We start from the raw sequence: 12,699 nt of genomic DNA, 5'->3' as shown, positions 1-12,699 counted from the left end.
AAACTCAAGAACGTGTAAAACTAAGTGTTGTAAACTAAAAATAAAAAAAAAATCTAATTTAGAAAAAAAAGCATTTTTAAATATGCCAAAAAACTCCAAGCACTGTGTTAGATTCTGGTAATACAAATACAAGTAATAAAACAACCTCCACCAGCACCAAGTTTACATTTAAATGGGAGGATAGCAATATAAACTGTTTTAGACCCAATATGACTCTGTGGTTTCTGTATACTTCAAGTGGAATATGACTCATATTCAGAAGCTCGTTTGACTCATAGAGACACATTTCTCTATGTATAATATATACAGAATAAGTGAAAAAAATGCAAATTAGTTAAATGCAAGGTATTTCAGAATGGAGGATGGGGAAAAGGAGGAAGGGTGAATAGGAAGACATAATTAGGAAAGCCTTTATTAAAAAATGGAAATTTTAACTATGTCTCAAAGAAAGAGAGGGATTTTGTAAGGCAGAGGTGAAGAAGGATTTCATTTCAAGTACACAGATAGGCCAATGTGAAAAATTTGGAGATGGGAGCTGGAGGAATGGAACAGAGAAACCATGATATTTTTCTGGTCACAGAGTGTAGGGAATACAGGGTGAGCTATTTTCAGTGAGGCTGCAAAGACAGGTTGGGGCAAGATTGTGAAGATTAAAAACTTAAATAGAAGAGTTTTTTTTTTTTTACTTTTTTTCTTTTTATAAAACATGCCACAATTAGTCCAACGATTTCCCTACTGATGGCCATCTATCAAGTAAGATGTTTTGTGTCCAGATCTTTGGCACCACAAAAAAAGTTCCTATTAGTTTTCATTTTTGTATGTACAGGACAGTTTCTTCTTTCTCTGATACCTTTGAAGGTCAGTGGGCCTGTAGAGTTGAGGCTGGGTCAAAGAGTATGCAATTTAATATCTTTTGGGCCATAGTCTGTATTTTTTCTAGACTAGTTGCTTCCTTCACTTTTAATGGTTAAATGTTTGAGTTATTTGAATGTATATGAGAGACAGTATGGCACTGTTGTTTAAGTACTACACTTGGAATTGGGAAAATTTGTGTAAGTCCCATTTCTGATTCTTATTGTGTGAGTAGGCATATTTCACCTAACCTCACTTTGCCACATAGGATTTTTTAAGATTTATTTTCTAAGGTATATCTGGCTTACAAACTGCTTCAATGTTTCATCAACAAATCACATATCCTTGATGCACTTGACATAAAAATAACTATTTAGTAAATATGTTCTGGGAAACTAGTTTGACCTGAATTTCCATGGGATCAAATTTAGAAAACCATTTAGGAGGAAATGGAGTAGTATTGAATGTGTTTATTATGCCAGATCTTAATGCAACATGTGAAAGCCCTGTGATATTTCTGAGTGAATTTCATTATATGATTTTTTTTTCCTTCATAGACCCCATACCATCTGCAGATCAGGATATATTTAGAAGTTCTGCACCAAAGTCTATTTCGATTTAACCTTGTAGGTCAACAGAATCCCACCTACCTCCAATTCCCTCTCCCCAACTTTCTTGCTGTTGAAATCAGAGATGGTTTGAAACAAACAACTGAACCAAACCCTGAAATGATTCACATTTTCCACTTACTTTGTGAAAGTTGGACCCTAATAGCTCATAAAATAGTGCCTTTGTTAGGAGCTTGGTTTCTGGGGTTTGAATGCTATTGGCTTCCAGCTGGCAACCAAGAGAAAATAGCTTTCTTTTTATTTATGCCTTGTCACCTGGCTACAGCTTATGTCTATCCCTGAAGTAGAAAGGAGATGCTAGGTAAGGAGGCCAAGGCTGTGAATTTAACTCATAAATACAGCTCTTATGGATGGACCTATGTGGGGATGTAGATGTATAAGTACAGTCTTAGCGTTGATGGAAGTCAAGGATTTTCAGACTATTCATTCCCAGGCTGAGGTTGAAGAAAGTTTTAGGTGTATTTGCTTTCTTTGTAGCCAAACAAATAACTGAGCTAAAATAGAAGTTACTCCTGCCTTCAAATACATGAACATACACATACACACATTCTTAGCAATAGTCAGTAACAGAGACAGGATTCAAAGCCCAGTCCTTTGACTCCCAACCCACCAACCAATTGTTTTTTTTTTGCCATGAAAAAATCTCTCTCTCTCTCTCTCTACCTCCCTCCCTCTCTCTCTTTCTCTCTCTCTCTCTCTCACACACACACACACACACACTTAATTTATGTCACACTTCACTCTAAATGTGCTTATACTCATCATGTTATATGACAAGCATTCAATATGGTTTTCAAATGATTGAAAACCATAAGAAAATTATTGTATGTGTGTGCAAGTGAGTGTGTGTGTAAAGATGGGAGTAATACGTCATAGGATAATAATGGACAATTCACTTAACCTCTTTGGTTAACTTAACCTCTTCAGTTTCTTCATCCATAAAATGCTGGCTCATATGACATCCATCTAAGGTTTTTTCCAGCTCTGTGTAGATCTATTATTACCTTAAAAGCCTTTCTTCCTCTATTCACTTAGTCAATATACTGAGGTATCATTGAACAGTAAAATGAATGCTGGCCTTGGAGTCAGGAAGACTTGGTTTCAAATCCCATCTCAGACACATATGTGCTGTGTGACCTTAAGCAAGTCACTTCCCTCCCATAGTCCTCAGTTTCCTCACTTGTAAAAATGTAATAGGTCAGACTATATTGGATTTCCAAATTCCTTTCCTATTACAAATTTATGATACTACCATCATGTTCACAGATTTGGCTCAAGGCTTGCTGTTTCTATGGGTACTTTGTGGCTGTGCAGAACTTCCTAGCAGTTGAACCCAGGACAGGATGTCTCTGAGTGAAAGGGAGAGAGAAAAGAAAAAAAAAATAGGAAATGACACTTTGAACACCAAAGTGGAAAGCAAATTAAGCAACTACCCAGGGATCCTCAAAGCAGGACTGACTTGCAGAGATAGCTTGTAGCTCCATCTACTGCAAGCAGGAGTTTTAGTTCCTTCTACTTATCAAGAGCTCATTGACTTCTCCTTGCTCATTTCCTTGGAGAGGAGGCATTTATGTGCCTTAGGCAAAGTTTGGAAATCACCCTCTCCAGACCCCCCCCCCCCACCCTACCCCCACACCACACCCTTCTCCACCCCACCCTCACGAAAGCATGAAGACATTTTTATCTCTTAAAAGTGTAGCTTATTTGTATTAAAGAACAATCACCTTCGTTCTGAATTTCCTCCAAGACATGCTCTCCTTCTAGCTAATTTAGGCAGTCTTTCACAGCTGCGCCCCTAAACCCTGGAGATTATACTTGATACAGTGGAAGGTGCATTATTTCTGGCATCAGAGCAAACTAAGTTCAAACCTCACTTATGTAGCTTACTACCTCTGTGACCCTGAGCCAGGCTTTCAACCTATGTTGGCCTCAGTTAATTCAAGTATTAAGAAAAGGGGGCGGGGAGGGATTTGGATAAGATGGTCTCTATGGACCCTCTGCTCTAGATTTACACGGTGCTGTGATCTCCTTATGTAGCACCCCCTCTGGACAAGCCACCCAATTCAGCACTTCCAGGGATGAAGTTACTTCTGGGTCTAATGGGCAAATCTGTGGGCAGCCATTTCAATTGCCGTAGTTCATGAACATGTGTGCTTTCCATTGAGTCATGCCTGTTCTTACGAGTAGCAATTAGAAAGGTATTTACTAGATTTACTAATGTGGCATCAGAGCTACTAGAACATTGATTCCCCCTCCCCCCTCAAAAGAAAAAACAAAACAAAAAAATGAAAACAAACCAAAACCAAAACCACTTTGGGCTCAATATCCCATTACAATGCATAGTTTCCTTTGGAAGAGTGGGCATATGATGATAGTGAGGCATTCATGTAGAGAGTGCATGTGTCCAAGACTATTCAGTACTTTGGAACTGAAAGGCCTAGAAATGGTTTTTCTCTTCATAAAGTTCCCACACTGGTCCCTTTGGTGCAGTGTCTCTGCTGGGCAAGCTGCTCAGCTAGATCTCAACAGTCTTCTTCATAGTCTGATTCTTTTTTTCTCTTGCCAAGAGTCACGGTTCTTAAAGTTGTTTTATTCACTGGGAGCTGATTGACTATATTTCTGTCTGTTTGGAATGTGTGACCCTGTTTCACTCTGAATTCAGGTTCTCCTACTGTTCAATACGGGCTCTTCAAATCCATAAGGCTGAGGTGGGGGTTAGAGAGAGCAATCTCCTCCATTTACTCTTCAGAAGTCTCCTCCATAGGCAACTCCAGGCTTGCAATCTTCCAAACTCTGGAATTGCTGAAATAGATGCAGGGCTTAGCTAATTAAAATTCAGGGGTGTAGGAATATTTTTTTTTACTCAGCCAATCATATTGCCTTTTCATTCAATCAGAGGGGTGTTCACTCCAATAACGGAGTCACAGAATATCATACCTTGTTAATATATTAAAACCTTATATTTTGTGAATACTACAAGAGCCGTGTGTGTACAAATGCACATGTGAAGGAGTTTCGCACTCTCCTTGTGCTTCTACAATACTTATAGAATTTAGAAGTAGAAGAGACCATGATGGTCATCTTTTCCATTCTATGCAACAGATAATCCCCTTACAATTTACCCTGCAAGTAACAATCCAGCTTCTTTTTGAAGACCTCAAAGGAAGAAGAACCCATAATATCATTTGGCAATTGGTTGTACTTTGCTCAGTTCAAATTTTTCTAATCTTTTCCTGATATCAAATATAAATTTGTTTGCTATTTCTAGCCAGTGATCTTGACTCTGATTCCCCAGAACAAACCACACCAAGTCTAATGCCTCCTCCATATGGTGACCCTTCAAATACTTGAATCCCTCCCTTCCCCTGAGTCTGTTCTGGGATAACTATGTTCATCATGCTCATTTTCTTACATATGTATACGTATGTATGTGTGTGTATATATACAAATGTGTGTACATATGTGTGTACATACATATGTATATATACGAACATGTATATGTGTATGTATATGTATATATGAATGCACACACACACACACACACATATATATATATATATACATATATATATATAAATATATATATTCACAAGTGTATATATATATATATATGGCTCAAGACAACTCTACACCATCCTGGTTGCCCTCGATACTCGCAAGCTTATTCATATCCTCATGTCCTTCTGGAACAGTGATGTTCTAGTTGAGTTCTATAAGGGGTAGACTGAAACTCATATCCCTCTACGTAGAAGAATGTGTCGCCCTTATGTATTGCAGCAGTGTATTAGTCGTTTTGAATGCTTCATTACCCTGTTGACTTGTTTGGAGTCCTCGGATCTTTTTCAGAATAACTGCTCTATAACTTGCTTTCCTCACTTTGTGGTGAGGTTGTTTTCTACCCAAGCTTAAAATCTCTATTGAATTTCTATCTCCTTAGAGTCAGCCCAGTGTCCTAGCTTGTTTTGGACCCCGATTCTGTGTTCCACTGCGTTAGTCATCGCTCCCAACTTTTAATCATCTGCTAATTTTATGAGTGTTCATTCCAGCTATGTCTTTGTCCAAGTAGTTGTTAGAAATATTACGCAGCAATGGTCCAAACGCAGATCCCTGGGGATCCCAGAGAAAACCCTGAACCATCATGCCTTACTTTTTGAGTCCGATATCCAGCCAGTTTGAAACTCACTTAATTTATCATTTAATCCACATCTTTCTATCTTCTCCATAAGAAATGTATGCTATATTTTAACAAAATCTTTGTCAAAAGTCTGGGTAAATTTTATCCACAATATTCTTTTCATCTAGTAGTTTAGTAATCTTGTCAGATGAGGAAATGAGGGTAGTTTGACATGAATTGTTCTTGATGAAACCATGCTGTCTATTTGTAATTACTGCTTCACTTTTTTACAGTCTTCACTAATCATTTCTTAATAATCCATTCTAGAATTTTCCCACAGATTGAAGTCAGACTAAATGCTCTATAGTTGCAGACTTGGTTCTTTTCACTTCTGTTTAAAATTGGGTCAACATTTGCCCTTCTGCAATCTTGCGGTACCTCTCTCATTTTCTAGGATCTGTCTAATAGCAATGAAAGCAGCTCACCAATCACATCTGCTAGTTCTTTGAGAGCCTTGTAGCCTTTTAAACCATGAGATCCTACCTGTCTTTCCTCTATACCCTCAGAAATGTGATTTGCCAAAGTTGAAGTTGCATGGGACTGTGTCTCTATTCCCTCCCTGTTCTTCAAGATAAACTCTAGGAGGGAGAGGCTGCTTCCCTTCCATCTCCTCTACCCCCAGGGTTTTGATCATTTCCATTACAGAAACCAGTTCCTCCCTGTTCATGGGAATCAAATCCAGAATAAAATTTCCTCTTGTTGGTTTCTCTACCCTTTGAACAAATTCAATTTATGTTTAAAATAAAACATTTACTAATTGTGTTCTATACACAGGATATTGTTGTGGGTACCAAGAGCAGTCCACAATTCAGATGAGACCCAAACCCTGCTGTCTCGCAACTAGCTTAAGTGTATTTATTAAGACTGTTTTCTCAACAAGCATGACTTTATTATGCTTTATTCATTTATTATTACTCTTTGTGTGTCTGTGTGTTACAGCTAAGTGACTATCTACCTTTCTTAGCTTAGTCAAGCTCCTATACAACATAGTCAAATATCCTATGAAACCAAGAGTTGTTCATGCAAATTTTCATTTCAGGAAGGCAAATTCTACAGAAAAATGCTGCTTGTAATTTTACCTGTCAGCCTCCAATTGGTAATTTACCACCATCTTCAACTCAGGTTTACAGAACACCTGGAATGTGACATCATTGTAATAAGAGTACATAATGAAGTAATTGATGGGGTCAGTTGTTTCAGTGGTGTCCAAATCTCGGCGATCCCATTTAGGGTTTTCTTGGCAAAGACACTGGAGAGGTTTGACATTTACTTCTTGAGCCCATTTTACAGATGAGGAGACTGAGGCAAACAGGGTTAAGGGACTTGCCCAGGGTGGAACAGCTATTAAGTGTCTGAGGCCAAATCTGAACTCATGAAGATGAATCGTCCTGACTTCATAGCGCCACCTAGCTTCCCCCAACTTTCATGCCTCTACAAATTAAGATGATAAATTAAATGAAGATATAGTAGAGTAGAAAGTTTGCTGGCTATGGAGTCAGAGGACCTGAGATTGAAATCCATCTCTGAGGCGTTATTGCCTTTGAACCTCTGAGGGTTTTCTCCTCCAAGATTGGTTCTTTTGTGAAGGCAAACTAGGCCATCTTTTGCCTCAATCCTTATCTAACCTTTAACTACTAAATGGGTGTCACCTCAGACAAACTGAAACCTGAAAAAGGTCTTAGCTTAGAAAGGCCAAGGTCTCCCACTGGATCCAGTCCTCAGCGGCCATCCTGACCTGTGTCTTGCCTCTGGACCCCAATGACTCCAGAGGAGGGTGCAGGGCTGATGACTTCACGCAGCTCTGCCTCACTTAAACCCAGTGCACTTGCAAGTCAAGACATCACCCTACTGATGTCATTGGTTCTCTTGGAAGGATGAACAACAAACAAACAACAAACACCTTTGAGACCTTAGACAAACCACTTAAATTGCCCTGCCTTCACTCTCCCCATTTGTAAAATGGAGGGTTCGAATAGATGACCTCTACGTTCCCTTCTGATATCATATACTCTGTGGAGTCAAGGAGACCTAGGTTCATTCCTGACTCTGACACCTACTCCCTATGTGACCCTGAGCAAATAACTTAATCTCTCCATTCCTCTGTTTCCTCATTTAAAATAAAGGAGTCAGACCAGATGTCTTCTAAGGTCCATTCCATCAACAGAGTCATGGTCCTGGAATGACATCAGCTTCTTTTCTATTTCATGAATAGTATTGTCCCTTCTTGATGTTTTCAAAGCTGATACAAAACATTTGTCCCTCTGAACTCTCATAGCACACAGTTTCAAAGCTAAAATCTCACTGGGGCATTGGAGGCTATTGCCCCTTTGGGGGAGCTAAGGGCCCCAGGTGGAAGTCTACCCCTCTTCTCAATTACTCACTAGATAATGAGGGAAACTAAGTAGCAGTCAGGAGATTCTGTGCTATACATATTTTGGGGCCTGGATTTTCAGATCATCAGGGGCAGATATTTTCCATTATCAGACTGTTGCTTATGAGAGGCAGTGTAGTAGGGTGGATGGAGCCCAGGATGCCAAATATAGCTGTGCTGATGATTACCTATGTGATTGTGGGCACATCATAGTCTTCTTTGTGAAGTCTTTGTATTTTCCTTTGGTTGATTCAGCAGATAGGAAAGAATAGAGAGGCGTTGATGCAATATCCTCCAATTTCATTGGCTGGTTGAGCTGTCAGCCAGCAGCAGACTAACTACCACAGCTGACTTTCCTTTGCTATTCTGAAAGATCTGTGACCTTATCCATATTGTTTGTCCCTCCATACTTTCTCAGCCTGTGGCAATCTTGTTCCAGTCTTCATTAAGTCCTCTAAGAAAGCCTGGTACGGTTGAAAGGGCTCTGGTTTCAGAGTCAGAGGATGTGAGTTTACATGTTGCCTATGTCACTTTCTTTCTGTGATATGAACAAGTTACTTAACTCCTCTGGGCCTCAGTTTCCTCAGCTGTAAAATGAGAGTGTTGACTAGATGACTTCTAATGTTTCTTCCAGCTCCAAATCCTGCAGTCATCTGAGAGTCTCTAACCAACAATTTGGAGACCCACACATTTCTTTTAGGGACCTGATAGAAGACCCTGTGCCCAGTTCTTGTCTCCTTTTTCACATATTCATGGCCTAGATCCTCTTCTAGTCATTCTAAGTCTTGGCTATGAATTTCCTCCTTTTGTTCCTCCTTGCACTGATAATATGCTGTGTCCCGCTTATACCCACCAGGCAGCCCAAGATTTTATTTGGTAGTCATACTGTGCTGTTTCAACTCATGAAACAGTGGGATAATACTATAGCAGAACTCCATCTGGGGCCACATTAGTGGACTATTCTTGCAATCATTCAATCAATTAACAAAGATTTATTCAACATCTACAATGTGTGAGGTTTGGCGGGGGAGCAAAGACAAGCACTGTAACCTGTTTGTTTATGCCTCTTTTGCATTTATTCTATTTGGGTGTTGTAATTGTATATAGCTATATATCTATAGATATATCTATACACACAGATTATCTATCTATCTATCTATTTATCTATCTCTCTGTCTCTGTTATCTATCACCAAGTCCCTTTCCTAGATCATAAACACCTGGAGAACTAAGGTTATGTATGATTTATTTTTGCTTCTCCCTATGTAACAAATACAATGTGTAGAATTCTTTGCACTTCATATTTGTTAAATTAAATCAAGTTGGGTAAAGTGAGGTTTGGACATAGCATTGCTCCGTACCATTTTTGTTGCTATTTGCCAAGGACAATTAAGAATCGTTTGTATGTATAATTCAGGCTTTTAAAGTAAGTTTAAGCTTTAATAGCTTTTAAACCTTTAGCTTAAGACTGCATTAAGATTTTTGGGACATATTATCCAAACATTTGAAGGTATCTTTTTCTGATAGTGTCTGGGGATTATTGCAAACACAATGAATAAAAGTAATGAAAGGCCAAGTTGTGCAGGATGATACGTTGTTGGTTTGTTTCTCAGTTGTGTCTGACTCTTTGTGACCCCTTTGGGGTTTTCTTGGCAAAGATACTGGAGTGGTTTGCCATTTCCTTCTCCAGCTCACTTTGTAGGTGAAGAAACTGATGCAAACAAGGTTAAGTGACCTGCCCAGGGTTACACAGGTAATAAGTATCCGAGGCCAGATTTGAACTCATGAAAACGAGTCTTCCTGACTCTAGGCCTGGCATTCTAGCCACCTTGCCACCCAGCTGTGTTCTCAGAACTTGATGATATGTAGGAAGCTTTTCTTTCTAGGTTTTTCCAATGTGATTCTGCGTGTATTGACTGGGCCCGAAGTTCAGTCAGTAAATGTTCCATGGCAACTTAGAAGGAGGTTTTTAAAGGCATGCCTTTGGGATCTGTGCTTGGCTCTGTGCTGTCTAATATAGGATGAATGGACCATAGATGAATATGATATCCTCATTTTACAGATGAGAAAACTGTCGCCCAGTGATTTGTGACTTGCTCAGGGTCTTGACTCCAAATTCAGTGGCCAATCCACCACACCATCTGATCTTGCGTTGTTTACCAGTGATGGATAAAGACAAATGAGGCATGCTTATCAAATTTGCTAAAGACTGAAATTTGTGAGGGATGGTATCCAAGAAGATTTGACCACCTAGCTGAGATTAATAAAATGAGTTTTTATAGGGGAAAGTATAAATTCTTATACTTTGGTTCAAAAAGTCAGCAGTGACATGAATATTGGATTTAGAATCGGGGGTTGAGTTCAAATTTCAGGTCTGCCACCTAACTACCTGTGAATTTAGGCAAATCGCTTAACATTTATGGGCTTCGTTTTTTTTTTTTTTATGTGCAAAAATAAAGGATTTGAACTAGATTTCCTCTAAGGTTGATTTCAGCACTATCAAAATTTCTACTTGGTATGTGTATTACTTTTTCCTGGAATAGGATACAGCTTTTAAATAATGAGACCCTTCTTCCCATTTCATTATTTTCCTTTATTTTTTTTCTCTCTGAGACAATTTTCTTCTCTTAGCTCAAATGCATGATAACAATAAAAATTCACAAACATGGAAATACATGATTATTAGGATTTTTTGGCTAGCACATCTAAATTATTCTAACATTTTGAGTCAGCACAAATAAAAAGAAATTCTCATTAAAACAGGATCCTTCATGAGATTTCTGGCCATGGTTATGACATACCATAATTGGACCTTGCTCTCTGGGTATTTCACTCATTTGCTAGAGACTCCAAGCAGAAATGGGGAATTAAAAAAAAATCACATTCATTCCCTCACTCACTCCACACTTGAACATCTCAGAATCTTACTTGGTTTGATGTAAAATATAATGAAAGATTCTTCATTTTCTCAACTAGTCTTCCCATCCCTGAGAGACACAACCTTTCTCTTCTGTTATTTTAAAATGATCATGAGAGTTTTCTTGCATTTTGACACAAGCTTGGTTTAGTTCCGATTTTCATGAATATTTAGCATTTATATAGCATTTTATGATATTCCAATTATTTGTAGTAAATTCTTACCTTACCCTTGTGCAGTGGAATGTTATGAACCATTTTTAGGCATCAGAAGTTTAGAGGTTAAAAGAAGTTATAGGCACTCTTCTTCACTGTTTCCAGGGAAGAATGTCTTTCTCCCAAGCCCCACCCTCTTTCCTTAACTTATGCCTAGAACTTAGAAAGGATGAAATCATCCAAAAGAAAATAAAATCAAACCGTGATCTAAGAACGACCTTTAAACTCCAGGACTAAATATTTTTATTAGACAATTAAATGATTAATAAGTATTTATAAAGTACGCACTATGTGTCTGAGTGCTGAGGATACAAAGAAAAAGCCAACATGTAACGCTGCCTGACCTCAAAGGCCTTATGTTCTATCAGATGGTGAAAACATGTAAAGCAGGGGATTTTGAAAGTCTGAGTGTAGTTTTAAACTTTATTAGCCTAAAAGTGCAATAAAATTTTTGGAACAAAACACACACATATATTATTTATATATTTCTATATAAATTTATATTTTTATATATACATATATAAGAGAGAAAGACAGAGAGGAGAGAGAGAGAGAGAGAGAGAGAGAGAGAGAGAGAGAGAGAGAGAGCGCGAGAGAGAAATTAAGTGATCTGGTGGAGGAAAGTACCAGTAGTTGGGAGATAAGGAAATATTGGACAGCTAGGTGGCACAATGGATAGAGCACCAGGCCTGGGCCAGGAAGACCTGAGTTCAATTCTGGCCTCAGACACTTACTAGCAGTGTGACCTTGAGCAAGTCACTTAACCCTGTTTGCCTCAGTTTCCTCATCTGTAAAATAATCTAAAGGAGGAATGGTAAACCATTGTAGTATCTTTGCCAAGAAAATTCCACATGGGGTCATGAAGAGTTGCACATGACTGAAAACAACTCAACAACAATAATACAACAACAAGTAAAGACTTCAATTATTTCAAAGTACTTGAGTTAAATTTTCATAAGGAATAAGGAATTTTAAAGGCCAGTCAGTACCACTGAGATCCCCAGTCAACACTTAGTTCACTGAATTATGCATTCTTTTTTAGAAGTACTTTTAAAGAGCCATTATTTCATCAAAGCATGTATTCCCTTCATTGATTGAAACCCCTCTGGGCAGTGGTCTTCAATCTAGAGCCATCAGTATAGTCTGGTAGTGTGTGTGTGTGTGTGTGTGTGTGTGTGTGTGTGTGTGTGTACGCATGCATGGGTGTAGGGGTTCAGGGGGAAAAGAAGAGATTTGTGACCTGACTTCAATAGTCACATAATCAACCAATATGAGGATGGGGCAGGACAAGTTGCACCCATTTGCACTGAAATATCCATTAGTGAGGAGGAGTGATGTTCAATCCAATGCGTCAGCTCCCCAGACCACTTACCCTCTATATGCTGTTCCAAGTTCCCCAAATCCCTCCTTTTGATTTGGGTGACAGCCCCTCAGGGCAGGTAACCACAGCATCTGCAAAGGTGTCATGGGGAATACTGTACAGTCCTCCCTCAGCACTATGGCTGGGCTAGACTCTAACCTTGGGGCCAGTGACAGGTTAAT

This window comes from Trichosurus vulpecula, chromosome 4 (genome assembly GCF_011100635.1).
Source record: "Trichosurus vulpecula isolate mTriVul1 chromosome 4, mTriVul1.pri, whole genome shotgun sequence".
NCBI classification, from domain to species: Eukaryota; Metazoa; Chordata; class Mammalia; order Diprotodontia; family Phalangeridae; genus Trichosurus; species Trichosurus vulpecula.
Note: the sequence above shows the minus strand (reverse complement) of the source record.